We start from the raw sequence: 14,496 nt of genomic DNA, 5'->3' as shown, positions 1-14,496 counted from the left end.
ATTTTTATTAAAATGTTCTATTATTTTATGTTAACGATGACTCATTTATTTCAGCCCTTTGTATTCAGCATGTCTCTATCGAAATAAACCTACATTTCTATGCAAATTGAAGCTTTTGTTTTTTTTGTGGCCCAAGAAACTTAAACCTTGTCTATTTGGCCCGTGTTAGCCTTTGAGTTTGACATGGATGGTCTAGCCAGCCGTGGGCAAACTACAGCCCGCGGGCCGGATCTGGCCCATTTGAAATGAATAAAACTAAAAAAAAAAAAGAACGTACCCTTTTATGTAATGATGTTTACTTTGAATTTATATTAGTTCACACAAACACTCCATCCATGCTTTTGTTCCGGCCCTCCGGTCCAGTTTAAGAACCCATTGTGGCCCTCGAGTCAAAAAGTTTGCCCACCCCTGGCTAGTCCATGGTCATAGTCTGCCTCCTGACCAGGGCAGTCTGACAAATGCGTACCCTGGTTATATATACTTTGAACATTTATGTACCCGCATTTACCGAGTGCCTGCAATAAACAATGTGCAATGCCCCACACTCCCCCAAAATATTGTTACTCTGGTTCACTGAGCCCAGGAAAATATATCCTAGGGAAATAATCAACAGGAAAAAAAGTTATGCCTAATGATGTTTGTTGTATGCATTTTGTCATATATTCACCTAATAAATACTGATTGAAGTAGTTTGCTAGGTGCTAGGAATACAGAGAAGACTTAGGATCTTTTTTCCCCCTCAGAAAGCTTCTAGTTTATAATAGCCCAAACCAAAACCCATCCAATACCCAGTGCTAGGTCAACTCTGTGAGATACATCCTTGAATGAGACACTTACAGACTTATTTTGAAACTCCTACAATTTTCAAAAGACTGTAGGAAGATGGGGAAAATGTTGGGTAGAAGTCAAAACAACGTTGTCTGTCTACTGTGATTACAATTATATAAAAGTATGCATTCAGATAGCCAAGGCCTGGAAAAGAATATCTTCTTTCACTCACCATCCCCTTTACCCCAGTCAGATGTGAACTCACTTGTTGAAATGGGAATATGAATGATTGTATTTTCATTTTCAATACTTTTCTCAATGTTACAATCGAAAAGGGCCAGAAAAAAAGGGGGTGCAGATAGAATTTTATAGGTCAAAGGAAGAGAAAGCTCTGCTGAGTGAGAACCGAGGAGAGAATTCATGGGAGAAGTGGCGATTGAATTTCAGTCAGAGGAGGAAGCGGCCAGGCTCCGGACAGGTGTGGAGAGGCTGTCTTTGGGGAACTGCGGGGAGATGGGGTGGGAAGGAAAGGGGGACCTTCGTTCTGAGTAAGGACTGCAGGCTATATTTGTAGAGACACTCAAGCTTTTCAAGAGGGGAATTAAGTCAAAGCAGAGCTGAAAGAAGCTGAATGACCACAGGTGGGCAGAAGCCAGAGCAGCTGCAGGCAGGAAGGCCTGTGAGGAGAGCATTTGTGGAAGCCATGAGCACAACCTGGGAACCTGGTGCACACAAGTCCAAGATTTCGGTCCAGGTGATTATGGAGATAGTGGCACTAATAACAGAAGTACAGCCGGGAGGCTGAGGAGCTGGTGCAGAGCAGGAGAGAAATTGTAAACACGTGGAGTCTGAGCTGCCACTGGGACATCCAGATGGAGAAGACAACAGGTAGTTGGAAACTTAAGTCTGAGTCTTAGTAAGGGATCCCCTTTATGGCAAAACAATTTGAACGTATTCCTCTCGCTGAGTGCTCTTCCCCCAGCTGTCTGTTACAGCTCAGATAGCACCTCCTCAGGCCCGTTCTTGTCACCCTAAAATAGCACCGCTGTCACTCACCATCCCCCTTACCCCACTCAGCTCCTCTTCATTGCACATGCCTGAGCTTTTACTTATCTGCTTCCCCCACCAGCATCTCCTATCCGCTTTAAAGACGGGACTTGTTGGAAGAACTGAACATTAAAGGGTAACTGTGCCCTGGCCGGTGCAGCTTAGTGGTTAGAGTGTCCACCCACACACTGAAGGGTCTCCGGTCCAACTCCTGGTCAAGGGCAACTACCTGGGTTGCAGGTTCTATCCCTTCCCCATCAGGGCCCATGTGGGAAGCAACCAATAGATGTGTCTCTCCCACATGGATGTTTCTCTCTCCTCCTCTCTCTCTCTCCTCCTCCTCCCTCTCTTCCACTCTGAAAAATAATGAGAAAAATATCCTCAGGTCAGGATTAAAATAAAAAAATTAAAGGGCAGCTATGTGCCAATACACCCTTACGTAAATTTCTATTGTGAAAGAACAGATAGCATGTGTTTTTCTGACTGCTTCGGATCTTAGCCTAAAGGTTTAAAATGTCTCTGCCATACGACTCAGAAGAAAGGAGACGCACCCACTGTTTCTGAAGGCTCCTGGATGGTGGCAGACACTCCCAGGTACATCCCCTTGGCCAGCACTTAGTCGCTTGGACGCATCTAGCTGCAAAGGGTTCTGGGAAAAGCAGTTTTTGTTCACAATGGCCACGGCCCGCTCATTATCCTAGCACAGCCTGCCTTCCCCAGGAGAAAAGCGAAGCGTGCCCATCTGACACCTCGCCTGCCTGCTCCCTGCGACACATACATCTGTCCTCGCCGCTGCCCCTGCTGTGCCGCACCCCACCCCCAGCTTCCTGCTCCAACCTCCACCAGGACAGCTGTCCATGTGCCTGTCCCCACCCCATCCAGTGCTGTCCAGGTGAGCATGGCACCTGGAGGCAGGCCATGTGCCCTCCACACCACCCCCTACCCCGCATGGAAAAGGAGAGGGTGGGTATTAGCAGGCTGTCACCACAGGAGATGTCTGGCTCCAAGGAGAATAACTGCACTGCATCTGGGACCACCATTCCCTGGAACAGTTTAACTCCCAACAAGCATTGTCTTCATTGGCTCACCCTCTCCCCCTGCCCCAGGCAGTGACAATGAGGACACGTTCAACTTCTGTTTTCCAGGTGCCAACACCCTATAGAACAAAACATCGCAGACACGTCCACGCGGCTCCTCCCCGGCGGGCATTCCAAGCACCTTTAGCCCGCACCAGCTGCAGAACTGCGGGGCCGTACACAATGAAAGTGCGGCCCCTTGCGCAGTCATGTACAGACGGCCACAGCAGAGCGTTACACTTCTGAGTGGAGGGTCCGGCGTGACTGTCCAGGTGGCAGGCCTGGGAGGCCACTTCCGTTTAGCCCAGTAGAACAAAGGAGCTATTTCTATCGTGAAATACCACGAACAAGCGGTGTTTGCTTTGCAGACCAGCTTTTAGGCGAGTTATTTTTCTTGTCACAGCTTAGAAAGCTTAGGAGTGGTCTCGGGCACCAGCAGCTGGATCGTCTCCTGTTACAGAAGCCCAGAGGCGCCTGGGAGAGCCCAGCGTCCCCTGGCCGCACTGCAGGAGGAAGTCTGCCTCGGGCTGGCTCTGTGGGGCCAGGGCAGGGGTATCTTTGACACTCCCAGGACCTGCTTGGGCTGGTCCCTTCTCCCAGCCTCTGGCCAAAGCAGAGACACAACCAGGAGCCAGGTTTTGGCTTTTGACTCCCTTTAGGGGAGATGCCACCGGTCACAGAAAGGCCGAATGGTGGCTCCAAAAGGGAGTGCTTGGCCATTGCGCTCTGCTACTCCTCTCCACGGACCTCCAGGCTGGGGGTGCGGAGGACACACACCTGCCCCCAGGTGCCAAGCTCACCTGGACAGCACTGGACAGGGCGGGGCGGGGGGGGGGAGGGGAGAGACAGACACATGGAGAGTTGTCCTGGTGGAGGTTGGAGCAGGAAGCTGGGGGTGGGGTGCTGCACAGCAGGGGCAGCAGTGAGAACAGATGAATGTGTCACAGGGAGCAGGCAGGCGAGGTGTCAGATGGGCACGCTTCGCTTTTCTCCTGGGGAAGGCAGGCTGTGTGAGATGTGAGGCGAAGGAGAGGGGAGTGATTAGCAAGCAGTGAGTGAGTCATGCATCCGGTCCCCTAGGTGGCCGTGTGCACCATGGGCTCTCCTGGGTGCAGGACCTGGTGCCAGGCTGCACAGCTGGCATTGGAAAGGTGCCAGATTATCTGGGGGGGCCTCAGGAGCTGGGGGCTGGGGATCTAATGGCCACCTGCTCCTGGCTTGAATCCCAAGGCATCTCTGCCTCTGGGGGAATACATGGGGCAGCCCTGACTTAGCAGGCCTGATGCCTCCCCAGCCCCCGCCCTCCAGCCCTTACCCCCCAGTCCCCCTCCTCCTCCCTTTCCCGCACCACACACTGAAGAACTAGAGTTTCTAAAGAGCTTTGAGCTGTGCCCTTCACTCCCTTGTCTCCCTCCCCAACCTGGTGGCCCTTAGAGGACAAAACCTGAGCCCCAGTGGGAGCAGAAGCCCAGGCAGTGCCCGTAGGGCATGCCCCGCACCCAAGGGAGGAAAGGGCACCCCCATCCAACATGCCCAGGTGCTCTCAGCCTCGACAGCTTCTGTCCTGGCCTCTCCATGACACCCAGGCTGCTGACCACGTCCTTCTGGTGACATGGGCAAAAGACACCAACTGTTTTTCATCCCCTATTGTAGGCTCAAGATCTGGGAGTAGCTCACTGAGCCGCCAAGCCCCCATCCTGCAGGCTCCTGGTCCCCCTCCCCCTCCCCCTTGCCCCAGGGAACCTTGATGGACACCTCTCCGGAGCTCTCTGGGTCTCACAGAAGCATCAGAGGGGCCTGAGGGGTGGATGGCCGTGGGCAGGGGCTGTAGCTGGGGTGAGAGGAAGCCTGTCACCGCCGGAGGGACTGTTTAGAACAGTGATGGCGAACCTATGACACGTGTGTCAGAGGTGACACACGAACTCATTTTTTGGGTTGATTTTTCTTTGTTAAATGGCATTTAAATGTATAAAATAAATATAAAAAATGTAAGTCTTTGTTTTACTATGGTTGCAAATATCAAAAAATTCCTATGTGACACAGCACCAGAGTTCAGTTAGGGTTTTTCAAAATGCTGACACGCCGAGCTCAGAAGGCTCGCCATCACTGGTTTGGAAAGTGGGGGAGCTCCAGGAGGAGCTTGTGTTTCTAAACTCTGCCTCCACGGAGGCTGCTGCTGAGCTGTGTCTGTCTGTGCTGGGCAGGGAGAGGGAGGAAGGTCCCTGTGGCTATTCAAGCACCAGCTCCCTCGGCTGAGCCGAGCTTCTGTCTGGATCCAGGTTACTGGGTGCCCCATCCAGATGTTAGCCTGTCCACAGCTGTGCCAATGGCTCCCAAGGATGAGGGGGGTTTTCACCCCCCCGTTAGTGGTCACTTATGTTTGCCCCTCTCCTGTCAGAAGCTGCTCCGCCCGTCGCAGAGGAGGGCATGGGGGGCACCAACAAGCTGGAGGAAGCTGGAGGCCCCTCTGCGCGGCCAGCCCTGGGAGAGGAAAGGGCCAGCCCCGCCCCGCCCAGCCTCCATCCTGCCCACCTGCTGGGGGCCTCGGGAGAAGGGATCTGGCTGCAACACTTCAGTCTCATTTCCGTCCTTCCTCCTCCATCTGCGAATTTATTGAACACAATGTGCTCGGGGCCTCGCTGCTTCCACCTTTGGCTAATCACTTTCCTCCCCTGTATCTGTTTTCTCCGTCTGCAAAATGAGATCGATAAATCTCATTGCCGAGGTGAGAGGCTGTTTCGCAGCAGAGCTGCTGAAGGAACAATAGCCCGGGGCCTTCACCCGCCTGCGCAGCGGCGCAGCGAGGCCAGAGTGAGGCGATGACGCACGTCGTCCCCAACGACAGAAGCGGGCAACGGGCCATCGTCCTCACCTGCTCGCTGCCTCGGTGCCTCACAGCGCACTTGCCTGCCTGCATCACAGAGTCCAGCCGGAACCGGCCCAGGACAGGGTGTGTGCGTGCGTGAGTGCGTGTGTGTGTGCGCGTGCGGTGTGGTATGGAGGAGTGTGCGGTGTGTGGGGAGGCATTGGGCATGGAGGGTGCTGCCTGTGGAGGAGGCTTACACAGTGGAAAATCCCCGCCTTAACGTCCCCTTCCTGAGGTTTCTGGGGAAGGGCCTTGGCTTGAGCTCCTGAAAGTGACCCCCACGGCGCGGCCGCAGCAGCTCTCACACAGAGCCATCCTGGGCCTTGTTGAAGAGGACGCTCTGTGCTCACCCCAGTTGACTGAGGCAGGACCTACGTGTGGGCGGGGCCTCAGAAGGTGTCCTCCTCAACAAGGTCCTCTCAGCCTGTGTGCAGCTGGGTGTTCTGCACACTCCACCCGGTGGGTGCACACCCACCCCACCTGCAGGGAGCACTGTGGCTTCCCTCAGCACCCCCTGCCCCCCGCAGGTGCTGGGAGGCCTGGCCCATCCTGAGCTTCATAGCAAACAGCTCCCCGGGCCGCAGCTGTCCCCTGCAGGCTAGTGTCCTTGACCTTTCACCATCACCTCTGCTTCCCACCTCTGCCCCATCTCCTGAAGCCTGGTGCTGATGCGTCGGAAATGTGCCCCGCCGGCTGGCTCCGTGCTCAGGTCATGTTGTGTAGATTTGTGTTTCCTGGCCCTTTGAGAATATCCTGTTTCTTTTGTTTCCTTTTCACTCCCCAGGGTCGAATGTGGGGTTCTGGACACAGCTGGTGCTAAACTGCCTGCGGAATGAAAAGGTGACAACCTGGAGTGAGGCTCGGAGAGGCCCCGTGGGCGGTGCCGGAGGGGTGGCGGGCCCCTGGCTGCAAAGCCCACACACCCGCGCTGCCTCCTGAGCACCCGCACCCGGCACGGGTGGCTGCCTGGCCCGCCTGCCCTCCCGCACCCCCTTCACTAGACGAGGCTGAGGCAGCGCAGGCAGCCCCGGGGCAGGCGTGGGTGCAGCGCAGGCAGGGCAGCAGGTGGCCATCCTGGGTCCGCTTGGCTGAGCGCTGGGTAGGCTGGGGCGGGCGCTTCCTGCCCAGCAGAACCCGAGCCCCCAGGCCCGCTGCTGTCCGGCTGCTCCAAGCTCCTCTGCAAGGAACAGGTCCTGGCCTGCACCCCATGGCCCGTCCCCAGGCAGCAGGGCCTAGGGGACTGCCCCCTCCACCCCGCTGGAGCAGGATTTGGGGGCTTTCAGGGTCAAAGGTCTTAACAGGCCTCTTAGCTTCCCTACCCCCCAAGCTGGGTCCAGTTTTAACTGCAGCCATGAAGCACAGAGTCCCACGGAAGCCATTGCGAGTCTCTGGAAACAGAGACTGACTACACGCCCTGCGGTGAAGAGGGTGAGAGTGACTCGAGGGGCACCAAGGCCTCTGGTCAGCGAGTCCAGGTGCCCAGCTCTGTTCCGGGTGCTCTCTCAGTCCTGACCTCATTAAGAGGAAACCAAAAGGACTATATTATCTGGCCTCCACCTGGCCTCTTGAACTTTAAGGACTTTACTCAGTAGGGCGTTAAAGAAGAAAATAACTACAGTAACTAGACAGCCGCCAGCTGGTCCTCCCGGCGGCCTTGCCAGAGTGCACGGGGAGTGGACATGCCACCTGGGCTTGACCCCCCCCAACCCCGGGGGACAGCGAGCGAACACACCATTGTAGGACCCAAGTTGACAACAAAACTTACTTCCCAAATTAATAAAAGCGGTGCCCCCAAACTGCTTATATCCAAGACATCTGCTTCCTGCATCCCACTGCCCCCCCAAACCAGCCCACCTCTGCTCCCTGTTCTGGGTCCAAACTCCCAACATGGAATTTAAGAGCTCCCAGTGAAGAAGAAAGGTGGAAAATCTAAAAGCAGGAAATAAATTCCAGTGGTTGAAAAGTTGTGGAATTCTTCCTCCAAGGCCAAGTGCTCTCCTGGAGCCCTCCGCTCTCACGGGGAGAACCTAAACCTGAGTCTGTGAAGGAAAGAGGGAGGGAGGCAGACCGCCCGGGGCGGGGGGGGCATCCCGGAGGGAGCAGAGAAGAGAGTTGGTGGTTCATGTGGCCTTCGAGTTTGCAAGGAGCCGAAGTTCCTAGACCTGAAGGCCTCCCTGAAATTCCCTCACACCCTCCTCCGGCGAACATGACTAGCCCTGCTCCTCGGCCATGCCCCACCTCAGACTCCTTTTCCGCAGCCCATGGAAGCCCGCAGAAGCTTCTTCCACAGCTGTGGAAGCTCCACCTGTGCTGGTCATGCACCCAGAGGTCATCGGCATCTGGGCCGTTGTGCCCTTTCTGAAGGAACTGGCCGTCATCCTCCCAGGAAGCACCCCAGAGAGAGACCCGCACAAAGTCCGCAAGGGCCCGAGGGAAGAAGAGGTCTGGCGGGTGGTGCGGCTCCAGCTCCGTTGCTGGGACCAGAGCTGCTCCCCGGCTGCTGAATGCTGCGTCAGTGGCCCAGGGAGCAGCTAACCGGACACCTACCAGTGTCCTGGCACTTTCCCGGTCACCTCGACTTTCTTCCTGCGCCTGATCCTCACAACCTTTCCAGGCCGAATTGTCATATTTTATTTAGTTAGTTCGTTCGGTTAATCCTCACCTGAGGATATTTTTCCCATTGATTTTTAGAGAGTGAAAGGGAGGGAAGGGGAGAAGGAGGGAGGGAGGTAGAGAGAGAGAGAGAGAGAGCCGTGGATGTGAGAGAGACTCATCAATTGGTTGCCTCCGCCATAGACTGGGACTGGGGATCAAACCTGCAACCCAGGTATATGCCCTTGACAGGAATCAGACCCTAAACCCTTCACCGGCCGATTCTCTAACCTCTGTGCACACCGGCCAGGGCTGGCTTTTCTAATTTTAGAGAGAAGGCAGGCACGGCCCAGAGGCCACATTCTAACAAGAACTGCTGGGACCCAAAGCCATGTATTGTTTAAAGCTCAGGTAACCAAGACACCTGGTCAGCTGGGGCCAGGTGCACAGGCACCAGAGCCCCCTCCACCCGCCGGCTTGCTCTCTTGGGGCAGGCTCTCCCCGAGTGGAGGCCACAGGCCCCCACAGCTCCCTCTCAGAGCAACCCCAGGAGGAAAACGCTGAATCTTTTTCATTCTTTGCAAGAAAGTCTTGAGAATACTCTTTCACCTACTGTGGAGAGTGGCCACAGTGTTTGGACAGGTTCAAGCCTCGGACCAATGAGCTATAGTTGTAAGCTCGACCTTAAGGTCCGAACCTGTGGTCCCACGTGGCTAAGTGATATGGGCTGGGGGAGGTGCAACAAGTAAACAAAGCTTGATCAGGTGCATGTAACTGAGTAGATCTGAAACCCTCGAGAACGAACGTTGTAAACATCTTGACCACACCCTTACTTTGCCTGGCGGAATCTGGCTATGAAATAAAGACTGGGCTTTTGGGCCGTGGTGCAGTCTCTCCATCAGAGAGGAGCATCCCACCTAGCCCCAGCTTTATTCTCTTGCCTTTTCTCAATCCTTCACCGCCCCTCCTCAGGTTCGCCCATGGCCGTGCTGGCTCGGCACACCTACCACCTAGCTTTGTCATATCTTTTCATTCTGTCCTGAGCCAGTGTGTGGGGGTTTTTTAAAATTTTTTAAAGAGTAATATAAAAATGGGTAAGCTGTGGTACATCTGAACAATGGAATGATATTTGATGTTAAGAAGAAATGAACTATGGCCCTAGCTGGTTTGGCTCACTGGATAGAGCATCGGCCTGGGGACTGCAGGGTCCCAGGTTTGATTCCGGTCAAGGGCATGTACCTTGGTTGCAGGCACATCCATCCCCAGTAGGGTTTTGCAGGAGGCAGCTGATCGATGTTTCTCTCTCATCGATGTTTCTAACTCTCTATCCCTCTCCCTTCCTCTCTGTAAAAAATCAATAAAATATATTTTTAAAAAAAGAAATGAACTATGAAGCTGTGAAAAGACATGGAGGAACTTTAAATGCATATCATTACTAAGTGAAAGAAGCCAATCTGAAAAGGCGACATATTATATGATCCCAACTCTATGACTTTCTGGAAAAGGCCAAACTATGGAGACAGTAAAAAAAAAAAAAAAAAAAAAAAAAAATCAGTTGTTGCCAGGGTTAGAGGGAGGGGAGAATAGGGAGGATGTTTAGGGCAGTGGGAAGTCTGTATGACACTATAATGGTGGACACACGTCCCTGTACATTTGTCCAAGCCCACAGAGTGCACCACCAAGGGTGGGCCCTAACATGAGCCATGGACTCTGGGTGCGAATGCTGTCAGCGTAGGCTCCTCGGTTGTAACAAGTGGACCCTCTGGCACCTGATGTTGACAGTTGGGAAGGCTGTGCCTGTGTGCAGGGGGCATATGGGAAATCTCTGCACCTTCCACTCCATTTTTCTAGGAACCTAAAACTACTCTAAAAACATTAGTCTTTTTAAAAAACAAAAAATACGGAAACATTAAAAACAATGACACCCAAGTCTCCACAATGCCTAGGTCGGCCATAAGGAAGTACCACAAACCAGGTGGCTTCAACAGAAATGTATTGTCACTGGGCTCTGGAGGCTAGAAGTCCGAGATCAAGATGTCAGCAGAGCTGGCTCCTTCTGAGGGCTCCGAGGGAGAACCTATCCCATCCTCTCCCCCAGCTCTGGTGGCCGGCTGGCAAGCTTTGGCGTTCCTCGGCTTGAAGAATCACCGCCCCAATCTCTGCCTTCCTGTTCTCGGGCAGTTCTGGGTGGGTGATCAAAGTTCCCCGTTTTAAAAGAACACCAGTGATATTGGATTAGGAACCAGCCACCGTAATAACCTCATTTTAATTGGACTGCCTCCCTAAAGACCCTGTCTCGGAATAAGGGCGCATTCTGAGGAACTGGGAGTGAGCGCCGCAGCGGATCTCTTTTTGCAGGGGACACGTAACTCCCACCGAGGACACAGCCTTGCCCCAACATGTGGCGGCTGATTGAGTGCCGTGTTGCTCTGGACCCTTCAGACTGTTTATAGCCCTGGCCCAGTTGCTTTTATTCCATCTCGGAGCTCTCACAAGTAATTTCACAAGTGGGCTGCAGCTCACACCTGGCTCTCATCAGAGCGGCCTGTCAACACGCAGTGTGGCTAGACACATTTTCCAGGTGTTGCAGGACAAGTCAACACGTGGCAGGGCAGCCTTTGTTCAGCAGGGGCCCAGGGGCCTCCACCAATCACATCCAGAGTCTGAGAGACGTGGGCACTCCCAGAGCTCCCCCCCCCAACGTATTATTGTGCCACAGAACCCACGCCAGACATTCCACGGGGCAACTCCAATGTGAATTCTCTCGAGATCTATTACCCAAAACATACTGTCTGACACAGTCATTTTTATACCTTTTAGAGCCCTTTTTGCATTGCTGACTCCAAGAAAGCTAATTAATTATTTTAGACACCGCTATTAAATTGACGCCGTGATTAATCTGATAATCCTTTTTATGAAATTACCTCTGAAATGCTAACTTTCCATCTTTTGATGCTCAGTGTGTAAATTACTATGAAGATTACATTGTACCAGCTTTTGGCTCTGCAAATCTTAATGGCAGTTTTTTGCCAAAAGCAATAAAAGCTGTCCTGAATTTATCAGGTCAATCAGGAAAGAGGCAGGCAGGCAGGAAATTGAAGGTGACTCACGCTGCAAGTGGGAGTTCTGACTGACTGACGGATTGTTAGAACCTGCTGTTGCTGATTAGCCACAGGGACTTGAAGCCAATGAGAGGAACCGTGGAGCTTCAGGAAGCAGGGGTCACGTGGAGCCCCTTCTGTAGGTCTCAAGGCTCCCTCCCCACCCCCATCCTCACATCTCCCAATGCACCAGCTGAGTGTCTTGGTGGCAGAGACCTCCATGTGAGTCGCCCATCCTGAGAAATCCCCCAAGTCCTCAGCCTGGGGTTGGGGCAGGAGCTCACCTTGGCTGTTGCCCTCCAACCCTGCTGTACCCCGTGGGCAGGCTCTTGGACCTCAGGGTGACTTCGGTCACTGCAACCATGCTATCAGCGCTGTGGCATAGAAGGCGTCTCACATAGAGCCTGCTGGGGCTGTCCGGCCTGGTATAAACAGCAGCATCCATCTTCATTTTTTGTTTAAGCTACTTTTTTTTCTTGTTGTTTTTTAATCCTCATCAGAGGATTTTTTTTAAAAAATTGATTTATAGAGAGAGTGGAAGGGAGGGTGGGTAGGGGGGAGAGAGAAAGAGAGAGAAACACTGATCTGAGAGAGACACATCGATTAGTTGCCTCTTGCACCCTCTGGACCAGGACTGGGGATCAACCTGCAACCCAGACACCCGCCCTTACCCAGGAATTGAACCCGAGACAAACCCGAGGCCCTTTAGGGCACGGGCCAACACTCTAACCACTGAGCAACACGGCCGGGGCAGGCTCTTCTTTCTGATAGTAAGTCCTGTGTGCATCTCATGTGTGCCCTGCCAGGAGAGGGTTAGATCACTCTGACAGCCTCTTCTAAGGCTGCAGTGCACCTTTCACTTGTTTTGAGACTAGACAATAAAAACAAAACCCACTGAACCTGTGGCCTCATTTATTCATCCACCCATCCCTGCATCCATCCATCCATCCTTGTATTCATCCATCCATCCTTGTATCCATCCATCCATTCAGCAATGTATATTGCGCACCTACTCTGTGCAAGGCTCTGGGGAAAACAGACAAAACAACAACATGACAGGGACAATTCTTGCCCTCCTGGCACCTTCATTCTAACAAAGGAAGTGAGACAGTAAACAAGATAAATCCTGAGATGGTGTTCCATTCTTTAGGAAGAGGATCTGCGAGTATTGGGGGAAGGTGTTGTATGCAATTTATGTAGAAGGATCATTGGAGGCCAGGCTGACTCACCTCATCCTCGCCCTGGCTCTGTCTCATTGAAAAGATGACATTTGGATTAAAGGAGGGAGAGACTGAGCCATGTGGCCCTGACGCGGGAGCATGTCTGACTGATGAAGGATCAGCAACGAGGCGCTGTGACTGGAACAGAGTGAGCCCAGAGGCAGGGGCAGGAGTTAAGGTCTGAGACGGTCGGCATCCATGGGCCATGACGCGGCATATCTGGGTGTTTTGCAAGGGAAACGTGCGTCTGTCTGCTCTGCTCTCGCCCCCCCCCCCGCCCCCCGGCGCTCCCTCCCACCCCTCGGTTCTGTCCTGAAGGGGTCTCGCAGGCAGACTGCAGTGTGAGGGCCATGCCGAGGGTGTGGGCTGGAGAGCACGTGGGTGCGCGTCTCCTGGGCCCTGAGCCCCTGCCAGGATTCTGTTTGGCCTGGGAAACCCCTCCAAGTTCTTTGTTTTGCTGGGGCAGGAGCTTACCACCTACATCCTGCCTCTGTCCTAGGTTCCCCGCGCACAGGTGAGAGCCGAACAGCTAGGGGAGGCTCCTGGCCCATTGGTGGTGGAGCAAATGTGCGCCCTGCACCCCGAATAAGTTTCCGATGGCCTCACATTGCCCCTGGGAGAAGACCCCCGCGTGCGACAGGGCTACCTCCGCGGCTGGAGAGCGACACGGTCCTCCGCTGGGGCGAGGGGGGCCCCCTCTGAGACACACACACACCCCCATCCTGTGATCCTGTGCAGAGTGACTGTTCCCATCACACGCACCCTCCAGCCAGGAGGCCACAGGGAGGGGTCGGCCTTCCAGGGGCCTCAGGGGGAGCGGAGGGCCCGGGAGGCCTGCGAGGGGCACCGAGAAGAGGCAGCGGGGACCCCCAGCTCGCCCGCAGCTGGGGACCAGCGTGGGCCCCCGGTTCAGACAAAACCTGCTTTGGACCCTGCGGCCCCAGGCCCCACCTCCGTGGCTGCCCCCGGGCTGCGCTGCCCGCAGGAGGACTGGGGCAGTTTTCTGCTCCCTGAGTGTGAGGACTGAGCCCCAGAGCATGTCTGTGCACCCCCAGCCTTCCTGCTCGTCTGCCTTCCACTGAGGTGCCGGCCCCCCACCTCCCCCTTCCTTGCACCCCCACCCGCAGCCCACCCCGCCGGGCCTGTGCAGGGGCCTCCCTCCCCCTTGTTTTCCTCGTGAGCCTGTTCTCCCCGTCACTGACATCCGAGAGCACCTCGGCTGCCCTCTGCGTTGCCATGGAAACGGGGCATTCTTTCCCTTCTCCCTGTTTACCTTGGTCAGGGACTGCGGCAAAACCAGCCTGTCGGGAGGAGGGGGGCGGCGGGCGGGGGAGGGGAGGAGGGGGAGCAGCCACTCCAAACCAGATCATTCCGGTCCAGAGCGCCTCTCCGCCGGGCGGGGTGGGCTGGGAGGCCCGGGGCCGCTTTAGTCTGGAGGCGGCTCTGCCCACCCCACCCCTCCCCCTCCCCCACCGGCCGGCCTCCCCCCGCCGCGCTGGGTGGGAGCCAGGCCTTTGTGGCGCAGCCCCCGGCCGCTGGGCCTCCGCTCCGAGCTGGGCAGTTGCTCGCTCCCCGGGGCCCTGCAGGGGGGCGGGGGGGGGGGGGCGTGATGGAGCTGAAACCAGCCCGCGCTGGCCCTGCACCACGCGGGTCCTCCTGCCCGAGGGGCGCTTTGCACCAACCCCTACCCGCCCCCCGCCCCCGGCTCCCAGCTCCCCGAGCTCCCAGGACACAAGCCAGACTCTGCCCGCTCCCGGGCCTCCTCCCCGCCCCGCCACATGGCTCCCTCCCTCCCCGGGACACCAGGGCTTCTGGAAGGCTCTGGT

This window comes from Myotis daubentonii, chromosome 10 (assembly GCF_963259705.1).
Source record: "Myotis daubentonii chromosome 10, mMyoDau2.1, whole genome shotgun sequence".
Taxonomy (NCBI): domain Eukaryota; kingdom Metazoa; phylum Chordata; class Mammalia; order Chiroptera; family Vespertilionidae; genus Myotis; species Myotis daubentonii.
Note: the sequence above shows the minus strand (reverse complement) of the source record.